At 48.1% G+C, this 16,413-nt stretch overlaps 1 protein-coding gene across 5 annotated transcripts in view; it reads right to left on the reverse strand.

Moving 5' to 3' along the window:
- TIAM2 (TIAM Rac1 associated GEF 2) overlaps nt 1-16,413 on the reverse strand; it is a 217,975-nt gene that overhangs the window by 109,869 nt on the left and 91,693 nt on the right. For all 5 annotated transcript variants that reach the window (XM_058662480.1, XM_058662451.1, XM_058662345.1 and 2 more), the window contains exon 2: nt 545-654. The gene's annotated coding sequence lies outside the window, so the exon portion shown is untranslated. The remainder of the gene's footprint in view (nt 1-544; nt 655-16,413) is intronic.

The raw sequence follows: 16,413 nt of genomic DNA on the forward strand, positions 1-16,413 counted from the left end.
ACTGCTCCCCACACCACCAGGGACCATGCTCTGGGAAAGTTCTTACCCCTCACACTGAGGGCGAGGATCCCCAAGAAAAGGACCAGAAGCCCTCAAACTGGGAGGGGGAAAAATGCAAGCATTCCTTGAACAGGAAACCGTCTGACAGCTAATCTTGAGTGTGCTTCTCTCCCGGTATTGGCACTTTGGAAGATAATGGGGAACAGAAGTCGGGCATCGGAAAAAAACAATCTGTTCCTTGGGATTTGCATTCAAACCTCAGGTTACCCCCTCCCAATCTTACTGGTGGAGCCAAAGTTAAAGTGACATGAGACCCAAACCTTCCCCTCTCAGCGCTTATCACTTTAGGAGAGCAGGAGGTAATGTTTCCAGTTAGGCTTCGGAATAAATCAAGCAAGTTTTTAACTCTTTGACATTTAAACATCTGCAGCTACAAAACTGGAGGGAAATGGATCAAGTTTTCTTTGGTGGCACAAGCATCAAGCGTTTCAGAGCCAAAACAAGAACCGATCATTCAACCTGGGGGCACAGGGGCTGGGCTCACCTGCAGGCTGGCTTTCTCTCTGGGGGACCCAGAGGTTAGTGCACCTTACATGACCATGGGAACCCCTCGGCGCACTTAGCAGGCATGGGAAGTGATTCCATGAAGCGGTACTGGAAAACAGAACAGGACAGCACTCCATTATGCATTCTGTGCCAACCCCTCCCCCAAACTGAAGAAATCCCTAGCACCTTGGATCATCACCAAAGTCCTCAACGAGGGGCGGGGCAGAGTGGCACAGCACGTTAATGCATCGCTTGGGGCAGCCACAGCCCATATTGTAGTGCCTGGGATCAAGTGGAACTGCTGCTTCCAATCCAGCTTCCTGCTGATGTGCGCTCAAGAGGCAACAGCCGAGGACCATGGCACACACATGGGATCCCCGGAGGGAGATCCTAGTCCCTAACTGTGGGCTGGCCCAGCACCAGCTACTGCGGGCATCTGAGGAGTGTGCCAATGAATACAGGCACTCCTCTCTTTAGCCCCTCCCCCTCACAGCTTTGACTTGCCCTTGGCAAGATGGGAAAGGGTGGTGAGGGTTCAGGAGTGACTTTTTAGTTCCATCTAGAGATTCCATTTGGGATTCCATCAGAAGATGTGGAACGCAGTCTGCCCCACGTGTGCCAGGTGTGCAGCTCAGCAGCACCTGGCACCCTTGTGCAGCTCACCATCACCACTGCCCATCTTGCAGGACTGAAACTGTGCCGGTTGCTACGCAACTGACTCCTCCAAGCCTCACTCCTCCTAGGTCCTGACAACCAGAACCCAAGCTCCTGTCTTTCTAAGCCTGGCAGTTCTAGGCACCCTGTGGAAGTGGAACTGCCACTGTTTGCTGTACCTGCCTTCTTTCACTTAGTGTCATGCCCTCAAGGCAGCAGGACACACCGGCATATCCTTCCTTGGGAATGCTGGGTAACATTCCATGATGTGTAGAGGCAACACGTCATTCCACAGACCTCTGGGCAGCTCCCAGCTCATGGCTACTATGTACGCAGGTACACAAATATTTCTTCTGCACTCTGCTTTCAGTTCTTTTTGGCTATATGCACAAAAATGCAACTGCTGACTGGGTTGCCAGGTAACTGCATTTTAAATTCTTTTCTTTAAAAGATTTATTTTAAAAAGTAAAGTTACAGAGAGAAAAGTGGAGAGAGAGATCTTCCCAAACGGCTGCAATAGCTGGAGCTGGGCCAGTCAGCCACAGGAGCCTCTTCCAGGTCTCCCACAAGGGCGGCAATGGCCCAAGGACTGGAGCCATCTGCTGCTTTCCTAGGCGCATCAACAGGGAAATGGAGCAGAAGTGGAGCTGCAGAGATTCAAAGTGGCACTCGTACAGGATGCCACATCATCGGCAGAAACTTCACCTACTGCGCCAAGGCACTGGCCTTACATTTTTAATTATTCGAGGAATCCCCACACGAAGCTCCCCTGAGACACACCCCTGCACTCATTCTAGCTTCCACTGCCATTTTTTTCCCTCATGATGAGAGGCTGGGCATCTCTTCCTTACTCCTGGTGCCTGGTGGCGAGTGCATCTCTGGAGGGTTCAAAAGTGACTTTTCATGCTAATGAGACGGGAGGAGCAGTGGATCTGAGCTCCTCTTATAAAGCCTCCACACAGATACATTTTACATGGAAGGAGAGAGGGGAAAGTTTAACAGATTTTCCACTCCGGCAGGGGCCAGAAATCAAAATGCTCGTTTGAATCTATTAAAACCGAGGCCAGCATCTCATCAACACTGCGGACACGGAGCCTGCAGAGTGGCTTGCCAGTGCCTCGTGACTGGCAATGCTCCCGCCCCCAGGAGGGGTCAGACACAGACTCACTGTCCAGGGGGAGACCCAGAACTGAGCCCCAAGATGCCCACCTTTCAGAAGGGCAAACCCTGCAGCAGCAAGAATTGATCCAACATCCATAGCTTAGTTGACAGGAAGGAAAACCTCAGAGGGAAATGATGCAACCCTTGTCCCTGAGGGGTTGGATGAACTTAACAGATATCTCTCTGCTGTGCCCTCGTGGGGATTTTTCTCTGGCAGCAAGTGAGCAGGTCAAAGTCCCAGCAACCTCTGGCCACCATCTCCTTGACTAAGCGAATTTCATGGCATTATGATTAAAAAACTTTTTTGTTGATAGAAAGAGAGGTTGAAAAAAAAGAAAATAAGATTCCCCATGAAGTCTTAAAAAATAGTGACTAGAGCATATGAGTAGCACATATACACATATGAATGTGCATTTATATAGACACATAAATATGCACAATGCACACTAACATGGAATAGTAAACATGAAACATACTGGCATGCAATAACACATATGCATGGATGAACATGCTGTGAGACCTCTTGGGTATATACAGGTGTGCAATAACAGCACTCACCAAACACACTAAGGCACAATGAGGTCCCAGCTGACTGGGAAAAAGTGAGAAGACACACCAACACGTCATACTTCGCCAACACCATATGCTAAGCATATACATTCTAAAACTATTGACTGAATGATTGCATTAACATACTGAAATTTTTCAGAATTTAGCACAATCCACGAAGCTAAAAAATAATAAATAAAAGCCTCGCTTTCCCCTTCTCCCAAAAAATAACCTTTACATTTCAATTTCCACCTCCCTTCCAACCCTCCATCTCCATGAATGTGCTATGTAGGTTTGTAAGTTAAATGCAAAAACAAGATGGGAGCTTTTTCTAGTGCTCAATCTCGTGAAACGCCCAGGGAAGTGGAGCAAAGATTCCTCCCTGTACAGGTCCTGCAGCCACCCCACCTCCTGGGTCCCAGAGAAAAACACCTTCCAGAAGGAAATTCAAGATTTACCTTTTCTCATTACCTTCAGTTTGGGCTAGGACCAACGTGCAGGATTCCCAAATACCCTGCTTCCATGGTAAGCCGCGCCCACAGCCAACACCAGAACCGGCCCACCCTGCCCTGAGGCCGAGGCCCTGAGCCAGCAAGGACTCGGGTGGACCTTCTGTGAGGCAGCCACCGGGTGATGCTTGACAGTGAACAGAGCACAGGCCCAGAACCCCTGCACAGAGGCCAATTTATGGCCAGGCAAGACACAGGAAGGTCAAGTTGTAGCCCTGGCAGATACCAACTCACAGAGCCAGACTGTCTTACACAGGACTTGGACCCTCATTATTGTCCAAAGCAAATGTTTCAGTGGGTGTTAAGAGGCAGATAAGAAAAGGGCTGGCCACCTCTCACCCTTCACAATATCTACTTGGTTCCCTTTATTTGGGGTGAGTCGGAGGAGAACTTCTATCACTAAAGTGAACAGCTGCACAATGCTCGCCTGGCTCCTGTCAGACAGCTGGGGTTAAGACCTGCTTCTGTCTCTTTAACGGCACGTGAGACTCCGGGCAAATTACTTGCACTTTTTGGATTTCACTTTCCCCATGTGTAATTCAAGGATAAAAATATTTGCCCTACCTAGCTTATATACTTAACCTCAAATGTGAAAACAATGTAAAGCTACCTCTAAGAAAGAGGAAATGCAATACAATACAGCATGCAGTCATTAATTTTTAGTTCTACATCTAATTTTCTGTATTATGACATCAGATCGTATAACCACTTGCTAGTTCAGATATTTTGTCATTAGTTTGTTAAATATTATATACATATATTTATTGGTAAGCATATTGTATTTATTTATAGACAAATATGAAATCTAAGCTCAGCTTATAGTGCTTTTGTTTATATATTACATACATAAACATATTGCATATATGATACATACATCATATAAAGAGAGCTATCAAGTGTCAAATGACAATTGTATGGGCCAAACATTATTAGAAACTAACATGGGGAAATGCAAGAGAATAATCTGAGTGCTCATCCAATAAGCAGGGTAAACCAAAAGCCGTCATCCTGAATTAGAGCAACTTTGTTCCCCAAGACCATGTCTGGAAAGGCTTTTGGTGTCACAACTGGGGTTGCCCTACTGGCATCTGGTCCATACAAGCCCAAGGATGCTGTTTAAGAACCTGCACCAAAAAACAGCTCAAAGTAAGCAATTAGGCAGCACCATCACGAAGGCTGAGCTGAGAAACCTTGCTTACAGGTTTACCCTCGCCTAGTTCACTACAAACACTGGAATGCTGTTGAGAGCCCACACCTCCTACAAGAAAGCTCTGCAAAGATCTCCAGACCCTGCTTCTCTCCTCCGGAGTCAAAACCAAATACCAAGACTTGAAGGAGCTCACTTCTAATGATAAGCAGCTGTGAACCCCATGCATAGGAGGGGCAGGTGAAAGGAACGTCTGGTCTTCCTAGGAGTAGTGCTTAGGCAGACGCTAGCCGCTGCCGGGAGCACCCACAGTCAAGATCCAGAAGATCCATGGTTGGGTGTCCTCCCCACGCCCCACCCTTGCTTCTCTTCCAGTTCAGCAGGACTCCCTCCAAATGCCTATTAGCAGATGAGTGGATAAGCCAATCCTCAACAAGGAACGCCAGGGCCTGGAGCAGGATGTCTGTGAAGACAAGCATGGCTGGCATTCAACAGAAGGAAAGCAATAAATTCCCTGCACACAACGGCCCAGCTTTTTGCCTTAGTAAGCTAATCTATCACAAGCAGGGACTTCAGAACTCACATATGCTACAGTGCTGACTGAGTTATCGGTCATGTTTGGCCCATGAAATTCACCTAATAATTTGATGCCAGTACCTTTTAGTATACCTTTAGGAGTAGAGCAAAATGGAATTGAACAGAACAGAATGAAATAGAAAAGCGGCACAGCAGAGGAGAGACTATAACATACAGGGCAGGAAATAGCAGAGTTCACCCCTGTATGGGGAAAAAGAGTTTCACAAAACTAAATTCTTTCACGTGCTGCATATTTGCTAAAAAAAACTGGACTGTAACATAAAATTGTATCTTCTTGATTAGTGACCCCTCCCTCCACAAAAAAAAACCTGGAAAACCGATTACTTACAAAACCTCAAGCAGCAGCTTTATCCAAATAATACAGGCATTCCAATAAGATGCAAAAATAACCAAACTCTTGAGAAGCTCAGCACAATTTTTAACATACCTATTATTCAACTCAAACCTCTGAGCAAGATTTGGAACAGGTGTATAAAGCAAGCGCTCTCCATCACTAATCTGGGCCCAGGGCATTTATCCATGCTAGAGGTAAAATGAAAATCACCGGATGTTCAAAATCTTCCTAAGTTAGGATGCTTCCCCAGAAAAGCTAACTCAAGAAGGGAGTCTTGAAGGATAAGCTGCATTCTGCTTGATGAAGAAAGAAAAGAAGGTAATTCCAAAGAAGGGGAAATCGGCATGTCCAAAGAGACAGCGGCTCCAAAACATTAGCTGGGTGCAAAGATGGCCACACCACACAGTAGATGAAGGGGACAAGGACCCCAACTTGCTCAGCGATGGATGACAGGGCCAGCAGGGCCTGAGCAGGGGTGTCAGGGACACCGAGTGCAGAGCAGAGTGAAACTGAGCTCCCAACAGTGCCTTGAATGCAGATGCTAATTACCATCAGGCCCCAATCTGCTGGTCACGCTCCCTGACCTTAATTCACTGGATTGAGATTGCAGCCCTGACAGCTTCAAGGTCCTAATCACTGGACTCAGGAGACCCTTTGCCTCCCCAACAGATAACACCTCACACCAGTACAGCCTTGGGGGATTCTGCTTCAGGGGAATTCCAGGTCTAGGTGGGGAAGAAATCCAACTCAAGGGCAGAGTGTAACTATCACCTCCATGCTGCCCCCAGGCTGGCTGAAGCCCACTTGGTCATCATAAACATACCCTGAAGACTACAGTATTGCTAATCAACCAGGAACTTGGAGAAAAGCTAAACGAGAAAATGAACAAACAACCACTGTGACTCCAACCAGCCCTTATTTCCTTCCTTAAAAATCCCAGATACTCTCATTCAGCAGGACAGGAGGTAGCTGGGAAGACTAAGTTGACTGACTCTTCATCTATCAATAGATTCAACTTTCCTTTATTTAGCTGCAAATCTTGTCCTCCTTGAGTATATTCCGCATCCTCCACAAGGACTTGGCTTTTGGTAAAAAGGGAAGAGGAGGAATGAGGCAGGAATGGGGACAAGAAGAGCAAGGAGATTTGAACAGGCCTTGGCTGACTGCCCTTTATGTCCTACCCCATGCCACTGTCCCAGGAAATGCTGCAGCACAAGCCATTACAGGGGTCATGTAAAGTTACAGAATCAAGACAGCTAACATATAACAACCCAAAATACATCAAATGTTCTAGCTTCTCCTTCCTCAAGGCTACCTCAAGCTTCATCCAGAAGTTGCCTGAAACCCCTCATGCTGTTCCACTGACCACCAGAACCAATCAATCCACAGTGAGAGCCTGACTTTCAAAAACAACCCTCTTTGGTAACTGGTAGGAAGAGGAAATTCAAAAGTGTTAGCACTGACTTTTCAATAACCATTCTCATTCAACTTTTATAAGCTGGGCCATGCCCATGCCAGCAGACACAAGGCCAACAGGGACAAACACACCCCCAAGGTCACTGTAAAATGCCCACAGAGGGTCACACACTGGGATCCTGCAGCCACACAGCAGTGGTATCCTATCCACGAGGCATGCAGTTCAGTGACTCAGAAACGGCACACTTGGCGCCTCGGTCACATCTCTGTGATCAAAATGTGCCATGGTAGTCGTACCAGGTTATTCTTGGCAAGACACTTTTTGCTCTACACCATTCTGCCTTGGTTAAAAAATGACCAGGCTCCAACCACCACCCTCCTATCCAACTGCAGTTTGGTGCTCTAACTCCAGAGCTTATTTCCGATAAGCCTAAGGTGACGATATCACACACTAGTTGTCCTTGGACCTGCTGGTGAAAATAAGTCAATCACTGCTGTAATTTTCCTTAACTTGAACAATTCCCCCCAACCCCCCCACACACAAAAACCTGGTAATATTTTAGGTAACAACATTACAGAAACTTTTACCGGGAAAAAAAAATGAGTAGTACTAAATATACTTCAAATGTGTCCCTTCACAGGAATTGTAACTGCAGGACAGTCAAAGCGGATGTGCCTGACCAGTACCATGCCCTGTGCCGGGGTCACACGGGACAGAGGAACTCCCCTCCCCAACACAGTGGGTCCCAGCATTCATATTTCACAGAAGACAGCGCTCAGTCCTTCAACACAAAGCTTGATCTTTGTAGTCTTTTTTTTTTAATATATGAATTACAGGAGCCTGTGTGGTGGAACAGTGGGTAACGCTGCTGCCGGCAACACCAGCATCCTATGTGGTTGCTACTTTATAACCTGTTACTCCCACTCCCTCTGAAGAGCCTGGAAAAAGCAGTAAGATGGCCCAGGAGTCTCTGTCCCTGCACTCACATGGGAGAGCCATATGAAGCCCCAGGCCCCTGTCTTCAGTCTGGTTTAGCGCTGGCCATTGTGGCTATCTGGGGAGTGAACTAGCAGATGGAAAGTCTCTTTCTCTCTCTCTTTTTTCATGTTTCATTTGTTTTTATTTATATTTTAATCTTTATATATTTGCAGTATTTGTGTATTAGGCACGAAAAGCTGAAGAGATGAGATACGGCTACCAAGATCTAGAAGAGAAGGCAAGATGTTCATGAAGATCGAAAGAACTAAGTGAAATCTTTCCGAAGCTTTCATTTCAGTCATGTCCCCGGCACAGTTTTCATAATGAACAAACACATACCTAAGTTAAAATAGGAGTCTTGGAAGTTCACACTTCTAGCTGGCTGCTTCCTTGGTAGGGAGCACTTCTGTTGGCTGGCATAAAAAAAAAACTTTTCCCCCAGTTTTAGTTGAAAGAGAGATAGAGACCTTCCAGCTGTTGAATCATTCCCCCAAATACCTATACCAGCCAGGAGTGAGCCGGGCCAAAGTCAGAAACCAGGAACTCCACTCAGTCTCCCATGAGGATAGCAGGCATCCAAAGCCGAGCCTTCACCTCCCGCCTTCCTGCCACATTAGCAGGGCGCTGGGCAGGAAGCGGAATCGGCAGGACTTGAACAAGCATTCTGATATAGGATGTGCAGGTTCCAACTAGGGATGTAACTGCTGTGGCCAACGCCTTTCCCTTATGTAACACAGGGGTTTACTGAATAATTTCCCATACCAGGCAAAGCTCTAGGCCTAGAAGTACAATAAACTAGACTTGCCCCCTTCCCCACCCCCACCAAAAACTGGGGCTCTTCCATTGGTGGAATGAAAAAGCAGCCAAGGAAGATGAAGTGCCTATTAGCAGCAAATCAGCCCTGGCAAAGCAGGAATGAAGGGAGAGGTAGCAGGTGCCACCGTGTTAAGGAGTACCAGAGGGAGTCGAAGCAAGGATGTGGGATGGAGGACTGTGGGCAGCCAGTGGAAAGAGAAGTTTAGGCAGAGGTGACAGAAAGTGCCAGAAGAGGCACAGTCAGGAAGCCCCCATGGCAGGAGGTCAGGGAAATTAGTGCAAAAGAGAGCAGCGGGGATAGGAGGACATACATGCAGTCTGGAGGGCCAGCTGGAAGGCTCCAGTTTTGACTTTGGGAAGGTCGTCAGTAGTGGGCTGGGACAAGTTCACCATAAGATGGATTTTACAAAAGTCCTGGTGGCTGCCACGTAGCTCTGCACTGTGAGCTGTAAGGTTGTGGCCATCCTCTGCACGAGAGTTTAGACAGTTCAGAGTCCAGCTGTCAAGCATGGGGAGAGATACAGGAAGGGGCAGAAGCACGGGACTCGCAGGGGGTGCACGTGGGTCTTGGACGAATGGGAAAGGTAAAGCAGGCTGGAGGAAGGCTGGGAGCTTGGTGCTGCAGATGCTGGCCCTGAGATGTGGGCTGAGTGGGAAGTGGGGTCCACAACTCTGGAGTCAAGCAGGGTTGGGGGGCTGGGCTGGAGGCACACCGGGAAGGCAGGACACGGGAAGGCAGGACTTGAAGCACCACAGCGGAGACCTCCACAAGGCAGAGAAGAGAGGGTGAGAGGTCCAGGAAAAGGGGTCCAGGAAGAAGAAACCCAAAAAGGCAGGCAAGAGTGGGCTATCCTGAGGGCCACAAGAAAACTGTTCCTGGAGGAGACAGGGAGCAACGCTGTCAAGTGCTCCCGAACCCAACAGCAAAGACCGACACCAAGCACCGGCTTCAGCGGGTGCAGAACATGCAGTGGCAAGGGGGTGGGGCCAGCAATCAGGGTGAGGATGAGGTCAGAGAACAGAGGCCAGTCATCCGCCATCTCACCATAAAGGGGTACGGAGAATTCAGACGGCAGTTGGACCAGAGGAGAGAACATCAAAGGCTTATTTGGGCAGGTGGGTGTGCGTGTGGCTTCCTCTCACTCATCCCAAGGATGCCCTCTTTCACCTTGCAGGGGTAGCCACACAGAAGACTGGAGAACAAGCCTGTGTCTGTTCTTTCTGTTCAGAGCTTCTTCCCCTCACCTTTAATCACATGGACAGCAGCTTCAGTCTTTCCCCCGCCCGTAAACCCCACATATCTGGAACGCCTCTTCACATCTCCAGTTTACAAGTCCTCACCTCGCAACTCAACAGCCAGACAGAGGAGTGGCGGCCAAGGATACAAGCCAGAGAAGGATTCTTTGTACTTGCCAGGCTTGTCCCACAGATAACCACCAAGATTTTGTAGCCTTTATTATCTGAAGCCCCAGAACTGTCCTGGATCAAGCTTGCCCTGACACTATCTTACCGTCCACCACAACCCTTTTAGAGTATCAGTGCTAACTCCTTCTGTCATTTTTACACATACAGTTTATTTTTCCAAAAGCCCTTTCCATGACACCAGCTTGGCATCAAGGTCAAAGCTTACTTGTCCAGGGTGGGGGGATCCAGTGGGGCCCAGGCCATCTGGCCTCGATTCTTAGGCCAGCCTGTGGGGATGGGTGCCAGGTCCATGAGCCCCATGTGTGAAGGGTCCAGAGGGTCCTGAGTCGGGCAGCCCGGGGTATCACTGGCACCAGAAAAGACCCAGTGGCCACCTAGCAACGCACTTGTGGGGCCTTGGTCTGTGGGCTTACAGGAGGTCTGGGGGGCAACACAGGTGGGGGTGTGCAGGAACATGAGGGCTCACATCCAGGATCAGTGGTCTGACCACAGAGTGCCTGTGTCAGAACCTTGCCTCATCATTGGAAAACACAGAGCTGTGGATGGCATGCCCAGATGTACCTGAAGGAGGTGGCACTCCACTGCGGCTGCAGAGGACATCTGGTACCATAGCAGAGGACGAAGAGCAGAACAAATAGGACAACTACCCCAGCCAAGCATGGACAGCAAATATCAGGGCAAATGGAGGCTCTAAGGTGGACTGTGTCAGCCAATGGACCTTGGAAGGATTTCCTTATCCTTGGATTGGTGAGATCGACAGCATTTCAGAACTATCAAAACCACTTAAGCAGAACCCTCGGAACATGCTTCACATTTGGGACTTTAGAATGAAACTGGGTGGCCAGCCCCCATCCCTGGGTGCTGGGGCATTTGGGAGGCTGGGTGTGGCTCCTCCTATTATTTCCCTCTTTCCTCCAGATACAAGAAGTAGAAGAAAGTTTGGAAACAGTGGTCTCCCCCACTCTCTCCTAACCCTTAATCCTTCCCACCCTGATCAACCATGTAAACATCACCAAAAATAAAAATTAAAAAAATTAAAAAGCTGATATAAGAAAGTACACAAAGAATACAAGCTCTGTGAACATAAAGCTCACCTTCTGCTTACCTGCTGTGTGTCTGCCCCACCCAGAGCTGTGCATCTGAGGGGCACAGAACCATATCAAAGGCCTAGCAGTGTCTCTCAGGACAGGAGCAGACCGGCACCTGAGGTCACGCAGCCTGGAGCAGCACCCAAGCATCTACACTGGGGTCACTACAGGGACGCCAGGCACCACAGAACCTTGGCTTTGAACGTCACCCTTGTCTGTGACTTCACCTTTGCTCTGTGTGGCTTGGTAACTAAGTAGCTAAGTAGATGAAAGGAAGAGCTAAGGTGGGGAAGGAGGACTACAGGAGGTGGGTGGGTGAACGTTGCATACAGTTGGCCCTCCAGCTGCACAGGTGTCAGCCTCTGAGGATTCAACCGATGGCAGAGAGAATGTATTCAGAGCGAGGCCAGCACAACGGCATAGGAGCTTAAGCCCCTGCCTCTGGTGCCAGCATCCCAAACAGGTGCTAATTCAAGTCTCAAGTGCCACCCTTCTGATCCAACTCCCTGTTAATGTGCCTGGGAAACAGTAGTAGAGGGTCCAAGTCCTAGGGCCTCCGCATCCACGTGGGCGATCCAGAAGAAACCCTTGGCCCCCGACCAGCCAAGCTTCAGTCATTGCAGCCATTTGCTGGAGTAAACTAGCAATGGGAAGATACTTCTCTCTCTGTAAATCTGCCTTTCAAATAAGATAAATATTTCAAAAATATATTCAAGGAAAAACCCACAATTGCATCTACACTGAACATGTACAAATTCCTTCTTCCTGTCATTTCCCTCTGAATAATAAGGTGTTAAAATTATTTCAGCGATGTTTGCATAGTTTAGGTATTACAAGTAATCTAGAAATAAAGTCCACAGGAGGGCCTGCACAGGTGAGATGTAAATACTTAGAGCTCATTCTTGAGCATCCATGAATGGTGGTATCTGCAAGGGTCCCAGAGCCCTTACCTCCCCACTGACCTACTCAGACACATCACGACGTGCCCAAGTTTTCCTGATTAAGGGAACAGGCAATGGAAGCAAAGGGCTAACTCACAGGACACTGAACCTCCACCCAGTGGACAACTCACCAAACCAGCTCCGTGACTCTGGACAAGCCACTTAGCTCCTGGGCAGGGAGGGGGGGGCGATTCATTCCCCATGAGAAAAATGTTCTAGGGTGCATTTTCAGCTGTCAAAGTCCTTCTCACAACACTCAGCACAAGAAATAGCTGAAAATGGAGTAAAGTATTCCTGGAACAGCAGTGTAAAAGCCTCTTAACACATGCATTCCTGCTTTAAACAGAACTGGCATCGAGCTGTGGTGGGCAAGCTGCTGCCTAGGACGCCCAGATCCCGTCACAGACTGTAAGCTCGAGTCACGGCTCCACTTCCGCTCCCACTTCCTGCGCATGTGCATCCTGGCAACTAGCAGGTGACAGCTCAAGGACGTGATATGGGTTCTTGCCACTCCTGTGGGAGAATGAAATGAAGTTCCCTGCTCCCGGTTTGGACTTGCCCATTCCTGGCTCGTCGGACCAACTGGACAATGAGCCAGTTGACAAAAGATGTCTCATTCATTTGGCCTTTCAAATAAATCATAAAAAGTAAACAGGACTAAGAAATAAAAAAGCATCCAACCACTGTTACTAGAACTGAAGAGTCAAAAATTCTGGCTTATTAGTTTTCACAGTATTCACTACTATCGCCATTTCTTCCAATTGCATAGCCTTAAATTTTTAATAGCATCACCCTGAAGTCATTACTTTACTATGCCTTTTATCTCAGATATCTTTAAGTCTACAAGGAAAAAAGTGAATTAGTGCTTGAAACTAAAAAAAAAAAAATGTACAAAGCCATTGTTCTGAATACTCCATGAAAGGTAGCTTAAATATATATGTATAATTTTTATTTGAAAGACAGGTATACAGAGAGGAGAAACACAGAATACTTTCCATCCACTGGCTCACTCCCCAAGTGGCCGCAGCGGCCTGAGCTGAGCCGATCCAAAGCCAGGAGCCAGGAGCTTCTTCTGGATCTCCTATATGGGTACAAAGGCCCAAGGCTTTGGGCCGTCCTCAACTGCTTTCCCAGGCCACAAGCAGGGAGCTGGATTGAAAGTGGTGCAGCCAGGACACAAACCAGTGCCCACATGGAATGCCAGCTCTCAAAGATAGGAGCTTAGCCTATTGAGCCACAGCATAGGGCCTGGAAGGTAGTTTTTGTTTTTGAAGATTTATCTTTTAAAATTATTTTTTATTGGAGAGTCAGAGGAAGAGAAAAGGGAGGACGACCTTCCATCCACCGATTCATTCCCCAAGTGGCCACAATGGCCAAAGCTCAGCCAATCTGAAGCCCCGAGCCTCTTCCAGGTCTCCCACATGGGTGCAGGGTCTCAAGGCTTTGGGCTGTCCTCAACTGCTTTCCCAGGCTACAAGCAGGCAGTTGGATGGGAAGCAGGGTCACCAGGATTAGAACGAGTGCCTATATGGGTTCCCGGTGCATCCAAGGTGAAGACTTTAGCTACTAGGCTATCACACCTGGTCCTGGAAGATAGTTTTTATAAACAAAAATCTAACAGTTGAACTCAGGGGCTGCACTAACATGATTCATCATCACCACAAAGTGACTCTCACACACTGAGTCAAGCAGAGACAAGGGGCAATGCCCCATCAGACAGGCAGCCAATGTGCCTGCTCTCCTCCCGTATCTGTGGCGGGAACAGGAGGCACAGACCTTTCACAAGGAACTATGGCTTTGCTCAACAATCCTGGACCACCAGGACGGAATCATCTGTTTTACTTAGTGGGTAGTGAGGGCCCACTTAACACAGGATCTGTCCCAGGAGCCTGTCTTATCTCGCACTCCCTGGAGCAGCTCTGCAAGCCTTTCCTCTGCAAGCTGAAATTCTGCAGATTTGTGCTATCTGTGTGCATTGGAAACACAAGCCCAGCCAGGCAGCAATCCGGGGAGCTGAGCCTGGGGTGGCCTGCTAAGGTCCTAAATAGACTTGAGCGCCAGCCTACCAGCTCTGGCCACACTCCAAGTGCGTAGCATGTGTAAAATCTGAGCAGAGGAGCGAGGCAGCCTCCGCTCTGTTGGCAGCGTTTGCCAGGTGGAAGGGAACAGGAATTGCTAAAACATGTCCAAGATCTCTAACCATATTCTAATCTGCCTGCACCCCACTCCCTACTCCATCACTACTAGACGCAGTTGGGACCTACAGAAGACCACAGAGAAGGCAGCCCAAATGCAACGGAAAGGGAGCCTGTATCGCCTGCCCTCAAATAACGTCCGACCTCAGGATGCGGAATGCACACACAAAATTACAGTGTTCCTAAGAGTGATGGAAGCCCACAGCAAAATGCTAACTGTGTTAGGACAGATTCCAGCAATCCTATAAATAATCCTCCCAAGTTATAACAACTTCAGTAAAGCTTCCTATTTCTGTCTTCCTACCTACCAATTTTCCGGGAATTACATGTTGGCCAAAGTAACGTAAAGCAAGACAGGACTACATTAGAGCCACGGCTTCTCCTCAATGCTCACGTGAGCTTCTCGCATCCCCTAGTGAGGGAGCAAGCCGCCACCGACAGGGTACATCCCAAATCCAGCATTCTGGCTCGGCAAGGCACCCCTCCCCAGATAAGACAGACGCCATTTCTCTCCCGGAAAGTTCAAGACAAAAGTCAAGAATACAGGACACTCATGGGTCAGTGAACGTTAAGTTGCAAGTTTGGAAAAGGAAACTCCTAACCAAATAGTTCCCTGACCTAAACACTTAAGCCTGATGAGATTATATAATGTCCAGGAAACTGCAAAAATACGATCTCCGCCCCATTTTAATTTCCTGTTCTACCCTGAAAGAATGAACGGGGAAAGACAGCAGGCAAGTCACCAATGTTCTGGCATGGATGTTCTGGGGACACAAGCATACAATTGATTTTATTTTGCAGCAGTAATTAGTGAAACAAACCAGCAGACGGCTATCAGTCATTGAGAGGTGTTTGAAAGCCCACCATCGCTCAAGGTCAGCAACGTGTGAGCCTAAGTACAAAATAACACAAAAACAATGCACAAGCATCGATTGCCAAAGCAGCACTCAGAGAATCATTTTGTCTCACAAGATTAAGCCCGAAGTACAGAGAGAGGGAAATAAATGTTTATATCCTTACCTCCGCCAAAACTTTGCATGGAGCAGTTTCTCTCCGGGTCGTTTAGTTCACAGGAACCATTTCTCAGACTAGAGTCTACACACACATACACAATCACGGAATGCTGTCTTCCTTCTACCCACGGTCAGCCAACAAACGGTGTCTAACACTTCCACGGCTCAGCCGTTGGGAGCTAAAAACAGATCCTGTGCAATGCTGGATATATTTTTGTCTGCTAGCTACACACCCTCATCATGTTCAATTTTTTCCATTGGTGGAACAGTATGATGCAGACTTAACCAGAAAGTGGTTTTCCATGGGCTGCCTGGAGCATTCAGCCGGCACAGGCTGCCCTGGAGACGCAGAGCCCAGGCTTGCCCATGACTGGGCCGCTGTTGGACACGCATTCCACAATGACCACCAGAACTCCATAGGAACCAGGCCCCCACAGTCTGCTAAAGAAAGGTTTACTCACTCCAACGGTGCCCCAGCTTCTTTTTTCAGCCCTGCAGCAGTGGGAATCCACACATACTAAGCTTGCGTGTAGAGCGCTAGTAAACACTCGGCCTCCAAACCACAGATGGAATGTCGGCCATAAAAACCCTGCCTTGAGAGTAGCCCTTCCAAGCGATTTTGTGATTCGTAAAATGTGGGATATAAGCTTCCTCTGTGCCCCAGTGGGGGGAACACAGCTCCTTCACTGAGCTACCGTGCCCTGTGCCACAAGTCCTCACTATTCCAGTCTGGCACACTCCTCACAATGTGCACGACACTCCCCTCAATAAAAGTATGCGTCAGCAGCTCTGAGCACTGCTAAAGCTCGCTGAATCTTCTGATGACCCCAGATGAACACATTCTAAGTATGCATACACACACACACACACACACACACACGTCAGGGGCTGTTTTAAGATACTATTTCACAATTTTATAGGCTTTAAGATCTGCATATTTATTTGAAGGGCAGAGTAAAAGAGAAAGAGAAGTTTTCCATCTCTGGTTCACTACCTCAAATATCAATAACTGCCAAAGCTGGTCTGCTGAAATCAGGAGGCAA

The sequence above is a fragment of the Ochotona princeps genome, chromosome 1 (assembly GCF_030435755.1).
Source record: "Ochotona princeps isolate mOchPri1 chromosome 1, mOchPri1.hap1, whole genome shotgun sequence".
NCBI classification, from domain to species: domain Eukaryota; kingdom Metazoa; phylum Chordata; class Mammalia; order Lagomorpha; family Ochotonidae; genus Ochotona; species Ochotona princeps.